This window comes from Mauremys mutica, chromosome 20, assembly GCF_020497125.1.
Source record: "Mauremys mutica isolate MM-2020 ecotype Southern chromosome 20, ASM2049712v1, whole genome shotgun sequence".
Taxonomy (NCBI): Eukaryota; Metazoa; Chordata; order Testudines; family Geoemydidae; genus Mauremys; species Mauremys mutica.
Genome location: NC_059091.1, coordinates 13,257,255 through 13,278,037, shown reverse-complemented (window position 1 = coordinate 13,278,037; position 20,783 = coordinate 13,257,255). Strand labels below are relative to the sequence as shown.

Below are 20,783 nucleotides of genomic sequence, written 5' to 3'. Positions count from 1 at the left end.
AAATCTTAACAACTGGTTCTCTATAAAAAGTTCTGATTTAAGGGATGTGCCAGAGCATGTATTTTTTGTACCAATAGGGTTACCATACGTCCGTATTTTCCCGGGAGGAATTTTTAAATTTTAAAAATTTTAATTTTAAAAATTCCGCCCAGACAGCGATTTAAGAACCGAAAAGCCTGACATGTCCAGAAAAATACAGATGTATGTTAACCCGACCTAAAGTTCTTTTTTAAAAAGATGGTCCTGAACTAGAAATGAGCTCCGTTTCACATGTGTGGGTCCCCGCCACTCCCTTGGGGTGTGCTAGGGTGACCAGATGTCCCTATAAAATAGGGATAGGGACACTCATCTTCCACTATCCTTGTCTTCCCAAACTGCTGACTAGACAAAGCCACCAGCTCACAAGGCTGCCTAGGCTTCTCCAAACTTTCCCTACCAGGCACATTGCCACTCCCAATGGAGAAGCTGCTGCTTTTTTCACTACACTGAGCTACTTTCAGCAAATCACAGTTACCCATTTCAGGTTCACTTTTACAAGCTGCACTAGCCACCTAGACAGTCTCAATTTTTGGGTCTTTTTCTTATATAGGCTCCTATTACCCCTAATCCCCTGTCCCGATTTTTCACACCTGCTGTCTGGTCACCCTAGGGTGTGCACATGTGTGAGTCCCAGCTGCTCCATGCCCCCCCCCTCATTGAAGCAGGTATGCAGGGTTACTGCCTTGGGAACTGCAGGGCACCAGTGGACATGGGGCTGGCTGCAGGCAGGGGCGTGGGGCAGGGCTAGCTGGAGGCAGGGAGTGTGACACAGGCTGGCTGCAACAGGAGCTGGCTGTGGGCAGGTGATGCAGACAGGGGCTAGCAGGGGGCGGCTGCAGGCAGGGGGTGCAGACAGGGGGCTGGGTGACAGGGGCTGGCTGGGGCGGGTGGCAGGGGGAGCGGGGGAGGGGTGCAGACAGGGGTCTGGGGGCAGGGTGTTGGGCTGGCTGGGGGTGGCTGGGGCAGGGGGAGCGGGGGAGGGGTGCAGACAGGGGGCTGGGGGAGGGTGACAGGGGCAGGATGGGGGTGGCTGGGGCAGGGGAGCGGGGGGTGCAGGCAGGAGGAGCGGGGGAGGGTGACAGGGTCTGGCTGCGGCGGGTGGCTGGGGCAGGGGGAGCGGGGGAGGGGTGCAGACTGGGGGCTGGGGGAGGGTGACAGGGGCTGGCTGGGGGTGGCTGGGGCAGGGGGAGCGGGGGAGGGGTGCAGACTGGGGGCTGGGGGAGGGTGACAGGGGCAGGGTGACTGGGGGTGGCTGCGGTGGGGGGAGTGGGGGAGGGGTGCAGGCAGGGGGCTGGGGGAGGGTGACAGGGGCTGGCTGGGGCAGGGGGAGCGGGGGAGGGGTGCAGACAGGGGGCTGGGGGAGGGTGACAGGGGCTGGCTGGGGCTGGCTGGGGCAGGGGGAGCGGGGGAGGGGTGCAGGCAGGGGGCTGGGGGAGGGTGACAGGGGCTGGCTGGGGGTGGCTGGGGCAGGGGGAGCGGGGGAGGGGTGCAGGCAGGGGGCTGGGGGAGGGTGACAGGGTCTGGCTGGGGGTGGCGGGGGAGGGGGGCAGGCAGGGGGCTGGGGAGGGTGACAGGGGCTGGCTGGGGTGGGGGAGCGGGGGAGGGGGCGGGCAGGGGGCTGGGGGCGGGTCACAGGGGCTGGCTGGGGGGGCTGGGGCCGGGGGAGCGGGGGAGGGGTGCAGGCGGGGGCTGGAGGTGGCTGGGGCACGGGAGCGGGGGAGGGGTGCAGGCAGGGGGCTGGAGGTGGCTGGGGCAGGGGGAGCGGGGGAGGGGGGCAGGCGGGGGGCTGGGGGAGGGTGTCAGGGGCTGGCTGGGGGTGTCTGGGGCAGGGGGAGCGGGGGAGGGGGCAGGCGGGGGGCTGGGGGAGGGTGACAGGGGCTGGCTGGGGGTGTCTGGGGCAGGGGGAGCGGGGGAGGGGGCAGGCGGGGGGCTGGGGGAGGGTGACAGGGGCTGGCTGGGGGTGTCTGGGGCAGGGGGAGCGGGGGAGGGGGCAGGCGGGGGGCTGGGGGAGGGTGTCAGGGGCTGGCTGGGGGTGTCTGGGGCAGGGGGAGCGGGGGAGGGGGCAGGCGGGGGGCTGGGGGAGGGTGACAGGGGCTGGCTGGGGGTGGCTGGGGTGGGGGAGCGGGGGAGGGGAGCAGACACTCACCCGGGGGGAGGGGCTGGGAGCAGCCCGAGCAGCAGGACGCAGCCGGGGACCCACCAGGCAGCAGCAGCCAGAGCCCCAGGGTCAGAGGGCCGAGGAGAAGCAGCAGCAACAAGGCCAGGAGGCAGCTCACATGTCTCCCGCAGCACAGCGCCACCTGGCGGCCGGGAGGAGGAATTACAGGCTTCCCAGCCAGAGCCCATCAAAGCTTCCCTCGCAGGGAAGCCGGTTAACAAGGGGTTCTAAAACCGCTTCTAAATTTAACAACCGGTTCCTGTGAACTGGTGCGAACTGGCTCAAGCTCACCCCTGTACATTTGGTTACACCTAGACAACTGCTCAGAGTTATACAACATACCAACGTTGTTATAAACTGGACTTTCAAGAAGATACAGTTTCTGCTGTTCTCCCCTTGCTTTTTTGACTTGGAGCTGGAGTCTAGCCGTCTCCTGTTGCATCTGTCGAGTTTTCTCCTCAGCAGCCAGCAGCTCCAGACACCCCCTACAAGCTTTCTCTTCTCTCTTAGCAGCTTCTTTCTTTCTTTTATCAGCCTCTTTCTCCAGCTGGGCCAAGACTTGCTCCTCTTCCATTCGAGTTTTTGCCAGTTTTTGCTCATGTTCAAACTGCAGGCTGTTTGCAGGATGGAATGGGTCACAGGGACAGAGCGCCCCTTTCAGCCTACAGAGGGGTCTCTCCAAGGCTGGTCTGGTCTGAGACATTGTGGTGAGGGGAAGCTTGTGCTGCCACGGCGTGTGTGAGTAGCAGCCTCTACCCTTGCAGCAGGGCCTTCAACAGCGCAGCCCTCCCCCACTTATGCCATTAACTAGTAGTAGGCTGTTATCCTCTAGTGGTCCAATCACGATGCCTTCCCTGTGAGCAGGTAATGCTGTCTCTGGCCCCACATTCGTTTGGATACTTCAGTATAAAAGATCTGTCTCTTCTAGGGGGAATGTCACAAACTCTTGAGATTGGGGTGCAAATTTTTCAACCCCCCCACTCCCCATGCAGAGTATTCAGCCTGGCATCATGGGCAGCCATATTGGTCCCTCTACTTGCTTTAATCCCCGCTAGCACTGGATTAAAGTAATGGAATGGGTGTGACGGGTTTGGTCACAGAAACCCCCTTGGGACTGTCACCTGATGTGCTGAGACTATCTCTGAGCCCATTTTCTCTGTAAGGTTGGGCCTCCAGGACCCTGCATTGTTCAGCCAGACATGCCAGTCTGCTCCAGCACAGGGCCAGGGTCTGATCCACATGCCACAAAGATGCAGACTTAACTGAAAACAGTTTAAGAAGAGCCCCTGTCTCCAGCACCCAGACATCCAGCTCCCAATGGGATCCAAACCCGAGATGAATCCATTTTACTCTGTATAAAGCTTATACAGGTTAAATTCATAAATTGTCCACCTTTATAACTCTGATAGAGAGATATGCACAGCTGTTTGCTCCCCCAGGTATGAATTAATAAGCAAAAGTGATTTTCTTAAGTATAAAAAGTAGGATTTAAGTGGTTCCAAGTAATAACTGACAGAACAAAGTAAGTTACCAAGCAAAATAAAACAAAACCCGCAAGTCTAAGCCTAAGACAATAAGAAACTGAGTACAGATAAAATCTCACCCTCAGAGATGTTCCAATAAGCTTCTTTCACAGACTGGACTCCTTCCTTGTCTGGCTAATCCTTTCCCCTGGTACAGTTCTTGTTAGTTCCAGCTCAGGTGGTAACTAGGCGATTTCTCATGACTGGAAACTCCTTTGTTCTGTTCCACTCCCTTAGATAGCTTTGGCACCTGGCAGGAATCTTTTGTCTCTCTGGGACCCCACCCCTCCTTCCAAATGGAAAAGCCCCAGGGTTAAGATGGATGCCAGTACCAGGTGACATGGTCGCATGTCCTGTGAGATCCCCCAAGCCTTCATTCTGCCTGGCCTGACTCACAGGAAGGCTTGCAAGTAAACAGGGCCATTTACAACCAATTGTCCTAAGTGATGGGAGCCATCAAGATTCCAAACCACCATTAATGGCCCACACTTTGCATAATTACAATAGGACCTCAGAGTTATATTTCATATTTCTAGTTTCAGGTACAAGAATGATCCATTTATACATTTAATCATATGGGTTCAACATCACAATGGGCCCAATATTCCGTTGCTTTAGGGCCCTTTACGCTGCTCTGGCAGCATCAAGGGATTTTGAAGGAGCCTTAATCTCCTCCCCGACCCTCACCCAGGATATAAACAGCATAAAGAGGCTGGAGAAGAGCTGGCACAACAGCCCCTGGGGCAGGGGCTGGAGCCCTGCTGGGCTCTGGCTGTTCTAAGCTTTCCAGGACCCCACCAGGGCCTGAGCATAAGTTAAATGAACCCCAAGGCTGCTGTAGGTTACACTGAAGGTGGGGCCCAGCTTACTGGGGGTGTATCTCCTCTGGGACTGGGAGTCAGAGGAGATACACCCCCAGTATCTGGGTTAAGAGCTCATCTCTCTCTTCTCATTCAGGAAGTGGAATGAAGGGGAGCCCAATAACCTGTTCACGAGCAAAAATGGTGATGAGAACTGCGCCCACCTGTTGGACAACGGCCTGTGGAATGATGGACCCTGTAGTTTCGCTGACAGGTGGATCTGTGAAAGGGCCGCAACTGTGTAAACAGCCCCCTCTCCCCCCGGCTCTGAACACAGGCTGAAATTCATCCCTCCACCAGGAGGCCTGGGCACAGCTCATGGCCTGTGCATCAGCCCGTTGTGCTCTTGTGCTGACCCGTTGCCCAGGGCTGAATCTCACACACATCCTAGTTCTGCCTGAGGTATCCTGGCTCCTCTCCCCATTTGCTGCTCCCAGTGAAAACACCTTCCCCCCGCATTTCCCGGTGCCTGGGTCGGGCCCCCTCTGACGTTCCCCTGGTGTTATCTGGACTGGTGATCTGGTAGGTCACTCCAATCCTTGACTCTGGGAGCCAGCCTTACCTTGCTCTGCTGTGAGAACCCCCACTCCTGGGCTGTTCACGCACTGCCTCTGGCATGTAAGCTGTTTGGATTTCGCAACCAAATGACACTAGCCAATATCTCCAGTCCCAGACACAGCCCTAGGATCCTCCCTCTTGCAGCGTCCAGTTATGCCCGCTGAATGCTGCAAGCTTATACGAGTGTGTCAATTTAATAAAGAAATTGATATGTACCAGGCTTGTTATCCCAAGTGGAGTCTCTGACAGGCTTCAAACCAAACACACTGCTTCAGGTAGAATAAACGAACAAATTTATTAACTACACCGATAGATTTTTAACTGATTATAAGTCAAAGCAGAACAAGTCAGATTTGGTCAACTGAAACAAAAGCAAAACACATTCTAAGCTGCTCTTAACACTTCCGGTGCCCTTACAAACTCAGATGCTTCTCACCACAGGCTGGCTGGTTGCCCTTCGGCCAGGCTCTCCCCTTCGATCAGCGCTTCGGTCACTTGGTGGCAATGTCTGTAGGTGGAGGTGGAAGAGAGGGGAAGAGCATGACAAAGTATCTCCCTTGTATCATGTTCTTTCTTTCCTCTTGGCTTTGCCTCCCTCCCACCCACCCTCCGAGTCAGGTGAGCATTACCTCATCACAGTCCCAAACTGATCAAAGGAAGGGGGGTGACCCACTCAAGAGTCCAACAGATTCTTTGAGGTTGCCTAGGCCAGTGTACTTTGTTCCAGTGAGGCTGGGCTGGGCTGTGTTGAGCTGAATAAATTTGACCCTGGTGAAAGGTTGGGTTCCTGCTGGAGTGTTCAGCCAGGCTCCAGTCCCTAACGACTGTATCGGACTGACTGTAACAAGCTCGGTGCCTCCCGCTGCTGAGAAAGGGTCCCCGTTTCAGTGTCACCCAAATCCTGGTGTTTACGGTCCGTACACAGACACGCCAGGCTGAGCTGCACACATCTGCAGCTCTGGCTAGCTTCTGGCAGCTTCGGACACACAGAACATGGTGAGCGCCATTCGAGGCTCCTAAACTAAAGCAGGGGTGGGCAAACTTTTTGGCCTGGGCCACATCAGGGAATAGAAATTGTATGGCGGGCCATGACTGCTCAGAAAATTGGGGTTGGGGTGTGGGAGGGGGTGAGGGCTCTGGTTGGGGCTGCAGGCTCTCGGGTGGGGCTGGTGATGAAGAGTTCGGGGTGTAGGAGGATGCTCTGGGCTGGGACAGAGGGGTTCAGAGGATCAGGACTGGGGCAAGGGTGCAGGAAGGGGTGAAGGTTCAGGCTGAGGATGCGGACTCTGGGGTCTTTCTAAAGCAAAGTCAGTGGCTCTATACACCTCAGAAAGATCCTGGCAGTTAGGAACTGGAACAAGTCTCCCAAACAAACTGTTGCTGTCTCTACACAGTGATTCACCCTGAGTTAACTCAATCAAATCACTTCCGCACCCATCAGTTGCAGCAAACTCCTTGCAAAAACTACCCTGAAGATTTTTCTCTTCAGGAATCTTTCTAAGCAACAACCCATTTTTCACAGAATTTCTGCCCTTACCCTTTTCACCTAGGACTTGCTCTAAAGGAACACTTTCCTGAGCAACAACAGACTCTTTCTGGGTTTCATTTAAATCCAATCAATTGAGATGAGCTATCGTCAGCTGATGATAGCTCATCTCAATTGATTGGACTCTTCCAGTTGGTGTGCATATTTCCACCTTTTCATGTTCTCTGCATGTATAAATATCTCCTGTCTGTGTGTTCCATTCTATGCATCCGAAGAAGTGGGCTGTAGCCCACGAAAGCTCATGCTGAAATAAATTTGTTAGTCTCTAAGGTGCCACAAGTACTACTGTTCTTTTTGCGGATACAGACTAACACGGCTACTACTCTGAAACCTGTCATTTAAATCCAGAATCACCTCTGTCCCATTAGGAGGATTTTCACAACCCCTTCCTTTCAGGTAAACTGCTAGACTTCCTAGTCACAAGATTAGAAGCATTCTTTTCCTTGTTACAAGTTTTCACACTCTCAGTAGGTAACATAGTTAAATTATCAGAGGGGTAGCCGTGTTAGTCTGGTTCTGTAGACTAACGTCTGTTAGTCTATAAGGTGCCACAGGATTCATAGTTAAATTACCTTCATGCTTTCCTTGTGCCCTGATCAGTCAAGGTTGTTGTTTACCCAGCAACGCACTAGCAACAGGCAAAATAGAAGCACCAGAATCGCTTGGTCTCTGGGAGTTATTTATGACATTAACTGGATACAACATAGTTACAATGTCATCATCCCTAGCAGACACAAATTCAGGACCACTTCCTTCTTGGGCTTTAGTTGTATCCAGAATCTGGGTCAACTGATACATTTTTAACCATCATAGGCTGACAGGCTTCTTCTGTCTGAAAAGTGCCAGAGAAACATACCCCTTTACCAGACACCACAGCTTGGGATATCATTTCTCTTGTCCCAGCACTCATGGCTGTTCCAAGGACAATTGCTTGGAGATTGGAGTAGCTCCCTTCATAGGCAAGTCATTACCCTTAACAGACACAGGCACATTTCCTTCACTATCACAGTTTTCCACTCTGGTAACAGGTAAGGTGTAGGGATACTCATGTTCCACTAACCTTACCTTCCCAAACTGCTGATTAGACAAAGCCATCAGCTCAGAAGGCAGCCTAGGCTCATCTAACTTAGCCTTTCCTTCCCTTAACAGATAAACTGCTGTTTTCCACAAATAGTGTCTTACTACACTGAGTTACTTTAAGCACATCACTTTTACCTGGGTCACACTTACTTCCCCAAGCTTTACTAGCCAACAATTTATCACTCACCAAGAATGTCCCCTTCCTTCCTCAGGGCTTTTACCTGACCACCAATTTGAATTTGCTCTAGAGAAACATCTTCCTGAGCCTTATCTAATGCCAGATTCACTTCTCATAGACTTTAAGATCAGAAGGGACCATTATGATCATCTAGTCTGACCGCCTGCACAATGCAGGCCACACAGTCTCACTCATCCACTCCTGTAGCAAACCCTAGCCTATGTCTGAGTTACTGAAGTCCTCAAATTATAGTTTGAAGACCTCAAGCTGCAGAGAATCCTCCAGCAAGTGACCCGGGCCCCATGCTGCAGAGGAAGGTGAAAAACCTCCAGGGCCTCTGCCAATCTGCCCTGGAGGAAAATTCCTTCCCGACCCCAAATATGGCGATCAGCTAAACCCTGAGCATGTGGGCAAGACTCACCAGCCAGCATCCAGGAAAGAATTCTCTGTAGTAACTCAGATCCCATCCCATCTAACATCCCATCACAGACCATTGGGCATATTTACCTGCTGATAATCAAAGATCAATTGCCAAATGAATTACCAAAATTAGGCTATCCCATCATACCATCCCCTCCATAAACTTATCAAGCTTAGTCTTAAAGCCAGATATGTCTTTTGCCCCCACTACTCCCCTTGGAAGGCTGTTCCAGAACTTCACTCCTCTAATGGTTAGAAACCTTTGTCTAATTTCAAGTCTAAACTTCCTAGTGTTCAGTTTATATTCATTTGTTCTTGTGTCCACATTGGTACTAAGCCTAAATAATTCCTCTCCCTCCCTAATATTTATTCCTCTGATATATTTATAAAGAGCAATCATATCCCCCCTCAGCCTCCTTTTGGTTAAGCTAAACAAGCCAAGCTCTTTGAGTCTCCTTTCATAAGTCAGGTTTTCCATTCCCTGGATCATCCTAGAGTAGCCTTCTCTGTACTTGTTCCAGTTTGAATTCATCCATCTTTAACATGGGAGACCAGAACTGCACACAATATTCCAGATAAGGCCTCACCAGTGCCTTGTATAATGGTACTAACACCTCCTTATCTTGCTGGAAATACCTCGCCTGATGCATCCTAAAACCGCATTAGCTATTTTTAACGGCCATATCACATTGGCGGCTCATAGTCATCCTATGATCAACCAATACTCCGAGGTCCTTCTCCTCCTCTGTTACTTCCAACTGATGTGCCCCCAATTTATAACTAAAATTCTTGTTGTTAGTCCCTAAATGCATAGCCTTGCACTTTTCACTATTAAATTTCATCCTATTACTATTACTCCAGTTTACAAGGTCATCCAGATCTTCCTGTATGATAGCCCGGTCCTTCTCTGTGTTAGCAATACCTCCCAGCTTTGTGTCATCCGCAAACTTTATTAGCACATTCCCACTTTTTGTGCCAAGGTCAGTAATAAAGAGATTAAATAAGACTGGTCCCAAAACTGATCCCTGAGGAACTCCACTAGTAACCTCCTTCCAGCCTGACAGTTCACCCTTCAGTAGACCCGTTGTAGTCTCCCCTTTAACCAGTTCCTTATCCATCTTTCAATTTTCATATTGATCCCCATCTTTTCCAATTTAATTAATAATTCCCCATGTGGAACCGTATCAAATGCCTTACTGAAATCAAAGTAAATTAGATCCACTTCTGAGATACCAGACAGACACTCCGAAATTTTTTCCACATATGCACTGCTTCTTTGCACAGACAAGCAGCCATCTTCCTCAGACAAACATTTGGAGAAACTCTCCATAGGCAAATCCTTGCCCCTAGTAGACACAGGTTCAGGATTATGTCTTTCCTTTGACTGGTTTATGTCATCAACTTGACTGAACAACGTTTTAATATCATCCCCAATCAAAAGATCCTTAGGCAATAACTTCCTTACATCAGCTATAACTTCATGTTTAACACCATTCCATTCAAGAATGATTCTGGCTAAAGACATACATACAGTAAACACATAGAGGATCACAATATTCACACTCTTATTTTGTAAGTAATCTTCCTCTTTGACCTGCTTTAACAAGAGTGATGTTAGAAGCTGTAATTTACCCTAAATAGCTTTTACCATTGACTTTTACACTCTCTGCACAAGTTATGGGTTTACCTTCACCTGAGCTCACAGTAAAAGCATTTACATAAAGGGCGGAAATGTTGGGGTAAATTTGGATACACACAGAGAACTGCTTAGAATCAAACAAAATACCAACATTGTTACAAACTGGATAGATTTTATCCCCATCTTTGCTGTTGAGAGGAGCTGGCTGTCCAGGATGATACAGTTCCTGTTGTTCCTTTATTCTCATGAGTTGGAGCTTCAGTCTGTCCACTTTTGCCTTAGCTTCTAGTTCCTGCAATCGAATATCTGCCATTCTTTGTTCATGTTCAAAACACAGGTGTTGTATTTCAGAAGCTTCTCCTTCCATATCAGCTTTTTTTTTTTTGCTTTTGTTCAAGTTCTAGCTGCTGGTTTCTCACTGCAAGTAGTTTTGCCAGGTGGACCCAGCAGCAACAAGGGCCAGGTTCAGTATCTAGGAGTTCCTTTTCAACAATACAGCACAAAACCGGCTCGAGCTCCCACCCAGTGACCTGGGGCAATTACACACCACCCCCTGGGTGCCTCTAAGAGGCAATACTTCCCCTCTCACAAGCACAGAGTCTGAGGGTAACAAAAAGCTTTTAATAAAAGAAGGGAATTAACTCAGCATTAATTTGGGAAAACACCACAACTAGGGTTCATAAACACAAGCCATGAGCAAAAGACCCACCCTCAAGTAAGTTGGGCAGTGGCCTTTTCCCCTCAGGGTCTTAAGTCCAGCAACCCAAAAGTCCCTTTAATGTGCCCATCCCTTCTCCATACCCCATTCATAGTTGCTGTCCTTGGCCCGTGTAGCCCCACAGTTCAGAGGTTCATCTGCAGAGTTAACCTCCCACCCTGTGTGGAAGGCAGGGGTGGGTAAGGAGGCACCTGAAATGCCACACTGCTCCAGCACTTGCTCATTGCCCCAATGATTGATTGCCATGTATCGGCAGGGCTCTGCCCTGACCCTCTCCACCACCAATTATCCTGGCCTCTTGCCACACCTCTCCGCCAGCTGCCCTGGTAGCTCCTTGCCATGCTTCTCCGCCAGCTGCCCACTCACCAAGAGGTCTTCAAGCCCCTCTCCCACAGCTCTCAGTGACTTCAGCTGTTAGTGTGAGAGCCTCACTGCTAGTACACACTAGGCAGTCTCTTACAATAGAGATGCTGTTCTAAAGTATGTCTAATGCTTTGACCAATGTATCAATGACTTCAGCTCTGTAGCATATAACAAAACCCACAATTGAGTCTAAATTAGCACATGGGTCAAATGACATCTAGAACCCATAAGCACAATAAGCCCATTCACCCTACTCCCATTGGTCTTTGGAACCCATGTCCCCTGCCTAGTGAGTGTCATTCATTTGAGGGTGAGTCCCTCCATTGGGAGATTCCAGGTACAGTTCTGCTGCCCTTGGTTCACACAACAAGGGTAACAGCCCTTTATTACTCCTGCCCCAATAACAAGGAGACTGGGGATCCAACACCAGCTAGAAGTGATCATTTGGGCAAGCAATCCCATCACACCGAGCACCTAGGCAGGGTGGGTATGTCCATGCAAACAAGATCAGCTTCTGAAGTCTTTTTCCATAGCTCACCACTAGATGTCAGGGGAGAGCTCATTCAGACTCTGCTTACATCTGTAAATACATCAAAACACAAACATTATCTCCCCACATGTCTTTGGAGGGTTATTTATTTTGCAGGATGTTTAACCCTTTCTTGGCGTGTATCACAATCCCCACGGCACTTTACCCAGCATGCCTTGTCAGCCTCTAACTCCCATGAATCTCTCTAGACTAGAACTCCCAGAATCCCTCTACTCCAGGCAGCAAGCAGGAATGGGGCAGAGCTGGACCTGAAGCCTCTCTTAAAGGGCCACCCACCAACCTTGAGCTGCTCCCATTTGCAGTAGATTTGCTGGTCATTTGTAGCTGGGAGCTGCGAATCAGTCCTTATGCTGAATCCCATGGCATCTAGTTTAGGGTTACCACCTGTCTGGTTTTTACCTGGACAATCTGGTTTTTGGCTTCTCTGTCAGGGGGCTATTAAGGGTTGTCAGGTGACTGGTTTTTGGGACCTGGCAACCCTAAATGGCACCCAAACCAAATGCCTGGTTTCCGCAGGGCGGGGGGAGGCTCCAGGTCATTAACTGTGACCAGGCCCTGCTCAGCCAGCACCAGCTCCTGCTCAGCTGGGCAGCCTCCTATCTGCAGACGGGCTCCTTGAGAGGATCCAGCGCGCGATGGGGGGCGGGGGAAGGGAGGGAGAGGAGCAAGTGACAGGGATGGGGCCTTGGGGAAGAGGCAGGGCAGGGGGCGGTGCCATAGGGGTTCAGTTATCAGCAATTAGAAAGGTGGCAACCCTAACAGCATCCCTCAGGCTGGAGTGCAACGTCACAACAACACAAAGCTAAACAGTAGAGGGCAAGGAAGATATAAGAATCCCTAGTGCTTCTATAGTGCTGTTCATCCGTCGATCTCAAAACACTTTGCAAGGAGGGCAGTATCATCATCCCCATTTGACATATGGGGAAACTGAGGCACTGGGAAGTGGAAATGACTTGCCCCAGGTCCCGCAGCAGGTTAGTAACAGAGCTGGGGATCAAACTCAGATGTCCCAAGCCTCAAGCCAGTACTTGGTCCACTGGCCGACCCTGCCTCCTTCACACATTGCTCAGTTCTGTAGGTTTGGTGCCCACTCCCCTCTGGGGGGTTCTGCTGAGCAGTGGTTGCCCTGAAGCATTTCAGATGAACTCTTAGGGGCGAGCTTCGATGGTTTAATTAGCGCTGAAGCAATTAAAAATCCTTCCTAGTGATCCATTTTTAAAGAAACACGAACAGAAAACCGTTTTGTTACCAATTCTCAGGTAGCTGGTTTGTCTGCCCAGGCTGTCAAAGGCCTATTTGGGGTCTCTAAGTAGGACGTAACCCCCTGCAGTCCCCTAAAGGGACCAATCCTGTGTCACACTGGGCCACACTGGTGGTGTGCAGGGGATGGAAATTGCCCCTGCCCTGGGTAGGGGGAATCACAGATTGGTGTGGAGCTGGCGTCAGAGCCCTGCACCCGCCTGACTTCCAGCCCCTGGTGTAAGGGATGGATCAGGGGCTTGGCTGGAGCATGCTGCACCATGGTTATTCCCTGCTTTCCAGAGTCGGCACAGAGGAAGTTAGAGCAGCCCGAAGGCTGCTCTGACTGTTGCCAGGAGCCCAGGTTCCAGGCATCCCAGAGGAGACTTCGAGCAGGGCCCGTGGCGCCTGTAAGCAGCCCAAAGTTGGGGGCTGTGCAGGAAGCTCTGAGACGACAATGCTGCACTTTGGCTGCTAACCTGCTTTCCTCCACCAATCCAGACGCTGTCCATCTTTCGGTGTCTGGGGAGCTGGCCGCTATGAAGGAGTCTCACAGTAAAATGCAAGAGGAGATCACGGCGTTACAGAAAAGAGTAGGTGAGGAGCACAGTGCCAGCTGCCGTGCCCATGCGAGGGCTGCAATTAGAGGGAGGTGGCAGCAGACACGGGCCCACAGGGCCAGATGCTCAAGGGAGCTCAGCACACGGCAACTCCCATTGCGGGATTCTCTGTTGTTCTCAGTGGGAGCTACAGGGCAGGGGATTCTTTAAGCCAACCTCAGGCCCACCAAGGCTGTTGGCTACAACCATCCCCTGTGGATCGCTCTCCATATGTCTACATGAGACCTGGGAGGGTTTGTAAGAACAGGCTGGACAAACACCCATCAGGGCAGGGTTCAGTTTCTTTGGTCCTGGCACTGGAGGAGGGGCTAGGTGACCTGTCGGGGTCCCTTCCAGCCCCATATTTCTAGGACTCCCTGTGGAGTTTTTGCCATTTCTGTTGGGAGGGGAATTGCTGGGATGTTTTCAAGCGATCAGCCGGACAAACCTAGCGTGGCTCCACCCTCAGCCCCTGTATCTTCCCCCACCACTAGGTCATGTTTCCTCCAGGCAACAATCCCCCTTAATCCCTCACAGGGGCTCAGGCCCCACACACCCCCTTCAGACCTCTCATTGCTCAGGGGTGAGAGCTGGACTGAGACCACCCCCACTCATCAGCCAGGAACAGCCTTCAGTTCCTGCTGGATTTGAGATGGTGACACATCTATGGCATTTAAACTCCTCCCCCAGCATTTCACACTCTTCAGTGTTGTTATTCTGCTAGCACCCTCAGGGCTAGGGTTATTGTTCAGTTGGGGGAACTGCATAGAGAAAGATGCAGGGACTTGGCCAGGGCCACACAGGGAGTCAGTAGCAGAGCTGGGACTTAAACCTGAGTCTTCTGAGTCCCAAGCCAGTGCCCTGCCCACCAGGCCATCCTTCCTGGCACTGGCAGAGTGCGTGGCCTGTCCCCCACCCATTCACCCCCTTAGTCTGTTCTTGTCTATTGCAGGCGTTCTTGGTGAAGAACTGCACAATGTCCCGGGTATACTGGCTGGGGCTGAGTGACCAGAAAGTGGAAAATCAATGGCTCTGGGTGGATGGCTCCCCTCTGAAACTCAGGTGTGTGGGGTGAAAGGCTCCATGCCCCCCTGACCCACCCCTTGCTCCCCGTTGTGGTCTCCATGGGGTTTTGCTCTTCTTCACAGCTTCTGGAGCACCAGGGAGCCCAATGACTCCAGCAACGAGGACTGTGGCACCATGGCGATTGACGGGCGCTGGAACGACATAAACATACCTGTGGACATACACCTTTCTCAAATTCATCTTTCATGGTATTTCTACATTTATTAACCCTTTAGACTCCAGGTTCAACAGCTGTTGATCCTGTGCCATGAGGACGGGAGGGAAGTCAAAATAAGATACGTCGACTTCAGCTACGCTATTCCCTCCCCTCAGTGTAGACCAGGCCTCAATGATGGCATGTGACATTACCGCAGGACCTGCTGTTTATAAATGTAGTACCTTCCCCCGCCTGCATTGTCATCATTCCTGACTCACTCTCTCTCTCTCTCTCCAGGCTCTCTGTGAGGCTCTTGCTATGGGAAGGAGCAGCCTGGAAAAGAGTCAAAGCTTTTAAACTTTGTCAATATTTTTAAACTTGTAGATTCCCCAGTGGCTGTTTTAGACATGTTCTTACTGTCCAGATTGAGAAATAAAATCTCCCTTTGTGTAAACAGTGTGGTGTTGTGTTCTCTGCTTCCGGAAGAGACCATGTCGATGGCCTGACAAGTGCCCCAGTGCACTTCTGAAAAGTGCATTTCCCATCTACTCTTCCTTCCCAGCAGAGATGGCTTGGATGGAATGAACCCTTCATTGCCTTTGAGGAGTGATTTTAATAAGACTGGGACGCTTCAGCTTGGAAAAGAGACAACGCAGGGGGGATATGCTAGACCTCTATCAAATCATGACTGGTGAGGAGACAGGGAATAAGGAAGTGTTATTTACTCGTTTTCATAACACAAGAACTAAGGGTCACCAAGTGAAATTACTAGGTAGCAGTTTTAAAACAAACAAAAGGAAGTCTTTCTTCACACAACAGTCAACCTGTGGAACTCCTTGCCAGAGGATGTTGTGAAGACCAAGACTATAATGGGGTTCAAAAGAACTAGATAAGTTCATGGAGGATAGATCCTCCAACAACTATTAGCCAGGATGGGCAGGGATGGCATCCCTAGCCTTTCATTGCCAGAAGCTGGGAATGAGCGACAAGGGATTGATTGCTTGATGATTACCGGTTCTATTCATTCCCTCTGGGACACTTGACATTGGCCACTGACAGAAGACAGGATACTGGGACAGATGGAACATTGGTCTGACCCAGTATGGTCGTTCTTACGCCTCTTAAGATCTAGTGGCCCCTTATAGCCTGACCTAGTTATCACAGGTCAGGAATTTCACCGTTACCCCCATATCAAGCCTAGTAACCTGTTTGACTAAAGCATCTTCCAAAAGGCCTCCAGCCTGGATTTGAAGAGCCAGCCCAAGGGAAGGAGAATCCATCCCCTTCCCCTAGGAGTTTATTCCAAGGGTTTACCATCACCACCATGGAAAAATGTGCCCGGTTTCTAATTTGAATGTTTCTGTCCGCTTTCACCTTCAGCTACAGCTTCTTGCTCTAACTTTCTCATCTAGACTGAAGAGCCTTTTAGATCCCACTGTTTCTCCCAAGGGAGGTTCTCCGAGACCTCTCAGTCGTGTTTAGAAGCTGAACAGCCTGAGCCCCCTGGGTCTCACTGGAGGCATCCTCCACCCCTCGAACCATTTCTGTAGCCCTTTTCTGCACCCTCCTTAATTTTTCAACACTTCTTTAAATTAGGGCTCTTGGTTAATTGCAGTTAACTCCCACAATTAACTCAAAACAATTAATTGCAATTAAGTGCACTGTTAAACAATAGAATGCCAATTGAAATGTATTAAATATTTTGGATGTTTTCCTACACTTTCAAATATATCAATTACAACATAATACAAAGCAAACAGCGCTCTATTTTTTATTACAAATATTTGCACTGTAAAAACGATTGGAAAAAATAGTATTTTTCAATTCACCTCTTCCAGGTACTGTACTGCAATCTCTTTATCATGAAAGTGCAACTTACAAATGTAGTGGGGTTTTTTTTTCTTGCATAACTGCACTCAAAAACGAAACAATGAAAAACTTTAAATTCTCCTTGTGTTAAGATCCAAGGGGTTGGATCGGTGTTCACCAGGAACTTGGTGAAGAAGTCTCTCAAGACTATCCAGGGAAGGGAGTTAGTACTTGGGAGTGGTGGCAGCAAAAACCAGATCTAAGCTGGTAATTCAGTTTAGGGGTTCACATGCAGGTCTCATATCTGTACTCTAAAGTCCAGAGTGGGGAAGGAACCTTGACAAGACTGAAGATGGAATGTCGGTATTTAGATGCTGTGATAGACCCAGGCCAGTTGGGAACAGCAGAGTAGTCGAAGGGAGATATACTGGCCCCTGGATAAGCAGTTTTCTGTTCCCTGAGTGACCAGAGCAGGGGCTGCTCCAGGCTTATGAGAACACCTGGCTCCAATTAACCTGCTAAGATTCAGGTGAGGCTGTTAAGCACTTGACTTTAATTAAGGCCCCTCTGGTGCTATAAAAGGGCTCACTCCAGTCAGGCCAGGGGAGCTAGGGAACCAGAGGAGAGGAAGTGTGTGCGAGGAACTGGGAGCAAGAGGTGTACAGGAAGCCGAGAGGGAGCAGGCACACTGCGGGAGGACTGAGAAGTACAAGCGTTATCAGACATCAGGAGGAAGGTCCTGTGGTGAGGATAAAGAAGGTGTTGGGAGGAGGCCATGGGGAAGTAGCCCAGGGAGTTGTAGCTGTTGTACAACTGTCCCAGGAGACACTCTAGACAGCTGCAGTCCACAGGGCCCTGGGTTGGAACCCGGAGTAGAGGGCGGGCCCGGGTTCCCCCCAAACCTCCCAACTCCTGATCAAACAGAGGAGGAATTGACCTGGACTGGGCTGGGCTGTTTCCTGATCCACAGGGTAAATCTGTAAGGCGAGCAAATCCGCCAATAAGCGCAAGGTAGAGGAGGAATTTTGTCACAATTCATCTGAGGGAGACATGGGGAAGATGCTCCATGCACAGCCTGCATGGAAGGGGTTGTAATAAGCCAGCAAACAGCAGTCTGGGAACTTTACATTTTCCATAGCAACTTTAAACAAAGCTACAGGAGCAGAGCCAGCAGAAAGCAACTAATTTGCATCAAATGAACCAAACTGCCAGAACTATTGTATTCAAAGTGCTTTTGACTCTGAAAAGAGACTCTATCTAAATTCGATCACGGGGGCCCATGTCCATCATCTCTCTGAGACGCCACAGTAGTAACTGATTATGATTATGAGCAATCGGAACATAAGAATGGCCATACTGGGTCAGAACAATGGTCCATCTAGCCCAGTATCCTGTCTTCTGACAGGGGCCAATACCAGGTGCTTCAGAGGGAATGAACAGAGCAGGTAATCGTCAAGTGATCTATCCCATGTCACCCATTTCCAGGGCCGCCCGGGGGGGTGGGGGGAGGGCAAGTGGGGCAATTTGCCCCGGGCCCTGAAGGAGGCCCCATGAGAATATAGTATTCTACAGTATTGCAACTTTTTTTTATGGAACAGGCCCCTGAAATTGCTTTGCCGCAGGCCCTCTGAATCATCTGGGTGACCCTGGATGGGAGGAAAGTCTATGGATACCGGGACACGGGCGCTGAGGTGACACTGGCCCAGTCCGAGGTGGTAGCTCCAGATCAGGTGATGCCCAACACCTATCTGACCCTGACAGGGGTGGGTGGGACCCCATTCAAGGTGCCCGTGGCAAAGGTACACTTGAAATGGGGGGACAAGGAGGGCCCCAAAGAAGTGGGGGTGCACCACCATTTACCCACTGAGGTGTTAATGGGGGGAACATGGAGAACTGGCCAAGCAACCCCAGGGTGCCCCGGTCGTGAGCCATAGCCCGAGCCTGCAAGGGACACTGTGCCCTGACCTCGGGGAGCAGGACCCTACTCTGATGGGGAGGGAATGCCCAGAGACACAGCTCAAGGAGGCTGTGACTTCAGAGCCAGACGGTGAGAGAGAGCAGGTCTCCATCCCTGTCCCAGTGGCTGAGTTCCAGGCCGAGTTGCAGAAAAATCCCTCCTTGTGGAAGATAAGGGACCTGGCTGACCTCAGTGTGGTACAGACCATGTGGGGAGGTTGCTGGAAAAGGTTCCTGTGGGAGCAGGGGTTCCTGTACCGAGAATGGGTTTCCCCAGGGGAAATGGAGTCATGGGGAATCAGGAGGCAGCTGGTGGTACCCCGGCAGTATCGCTGCCAGCTGCTGTGCTGGGCCCATGACATTCCCCTCTCAGGGCACCAGGGAGTCTGACGTACCCAGCAGAGGCTGCTACGGAACTTTTACTGGCCTGGGGTCTTTACTACTGTCCGACAGTACTGCCGATCCTGTGACCCCTGCCAGAGGGTGAGGAAGGCCTGAGACAAGGGGAAAATGGCTTTAGGACCCTTGCCCAGCACAGAGGAACCTTTCCAGAGAGTGGCCAAGTCAAAAGGGGGGCTCTTAACCAAGAGAACCTGAATCTCAGCCCTCCAGACTGGACCACTGGGAAAAGATCCCATCCCAGTTTGAACCCCCAGGAGTATTGGGGGGAGGGGGGAAATGACACAGGCTGCATAAGCCTTCCCACCTGCAGACTACGAGTGCCCTTGAGCACACCCAACTTAAAGGGGGGCGTGAAACTGGAAGGGCCTGGTGTAATTCTCCCCCAGGAAGGGGGAGGGATGATGGGGCATCCATGGGAATGTAGGTAGGTTTGAACTTCCCCAGGTCACTGGCTGAAGTGACCCTGCTCAATTTGGTCTCGAAGGGGGGAGAGATGTGATGAAGTGGGAATGTTCTTGCTGTGTTATGTGAATGCTGAGTGGGGGAGTATTGACCTGGGAAGGTTGCAGGGGAGTGGGGCTGGGACGTGCCTTGGGGAAGGGAGCATATCTGAGCACGTAACCTGAGAACCAGGAGGGGGGTTGGAGGCCAGGTGACACCTCTGCCCTGGAAAACTGGACAAAGGCTGGAGGAGGAGCTGGGGGGAGACTGAGTGAGAGGCTGGAGGGAGTTTCAGTTTGAAGCTGGCTGGGAAATGGAGAGGGGCTCCCCGACGGGGCTTGGGCTTCCCAACAGGGCTGTGGCCTCTCTGGGGGCCCCAGATGGACCTAACTAAAGGGGGTCCTGTTGTCTATAGCGGCAAGACCTGTTTTGACCTGTGTTCCTGTCATCTAAATAAACCTGTTTTACTGGCTGGCTAAGAGTCCCGTCTAACTGCAAAGAGAAGTGGGGGTGCAGGATCCTGTGGCTTCCCCAGGACCCCGCCTGGGGGGGACTCGCTGTGGGAAGTGCACGGAGGGGCATACGCTGAATGCTCCAAGGAGAGACCCAGGAGGTGAAGCCGTGTGAGCTTCTTGCCCTGGAGACAGTCTGCTCCAAGGGAGAGGAGGCTCCCCAAAGTCCTGACTGGTTTTGTGGGGAGCAGTTCCAGAGCATCGCCCGGGGACTCCATAACGGTTTACAATGCAAATACTTGATGTAACTACACCATGGGGCTCCGGTGATGTGATAAGTGAGATCAGCATCTGACCAGCATTTCTAAACACCAAACACATTCGCATCAACTTCACATCTGTTCTAACAGTGGGAACACACTGGTGAGCCAGCCTGGTTCCTGGCTCTGCATTTGTCAGTGTTCAGTGAGGCCTGGGGGCCTTGGCATGAGCTGGCTCCTGGTCTGCCAGCAGCACAGGGCCTTGCTGCTTCCTCAGCCTCTCACGCCGAGTCCCTCCTTGCGGAGGTCAATGGCACTGAGGCCATAGGTGCTGACGTCTGCTGGTGCCGGTGGGTGCTGCCCCCCCCGCGCCTGGCCCTGCCCTCACTACACCCCAGCCCTACCCCCTCCCACTCATGCCCTGCCCCCATTCGAACCCCTTCCCCAAAGTCCCCACCTTAACTCTGCCCCCTCCCTGCCCCTATTCCAACCCCTTCCCCAAATCCCTGCCAACCTCCACCTCCTCCCCTGAGCGCGCTGCGTTCCCGCTCCTCCCCTTCCCTGCTGGAGCTTGTTACGCTGGCAAGCACTGGGAGGCAGGCAGAGGAGTGGAGACGCGGCCCGCTCGGGGAAGAGGCAGAGGTGGAGGTGAGGTAGGTCGGGGGGAAGCTTGGCTGACAGTGGGTGCAGAGCACCCACTAATTTTTCCCCTGGGTGCTCCAGCCCCGGAGCACCCACAGAGTCAGCGCCTATGACTGTGGTGGACTGGAG

General features: G+C 51.7%; 1 long non-coding RNA gene across 1 annotated transcript; it reads left to right on the top strand.

The window, feature by feature from the left end:
* Positions 1 to 13,411: 13,411 nt before the first annotated feature.
* LOC123354028 lies at positions 13,412 to 14,744 on the top strand. Its single transcript, XR_006574599.1, has 3 exons — positions 13,412 to 13,468; positions 14,423 to 14,532; positions 14,619 to 14,744. It is a non-coding gene; the product is annotated as an uncharacterized LOC123354028 (long non-coding RNA).
* The last annotated feature ends 6,039 nt before the right edge of the window (positions 14,745 to 20,783 follow it).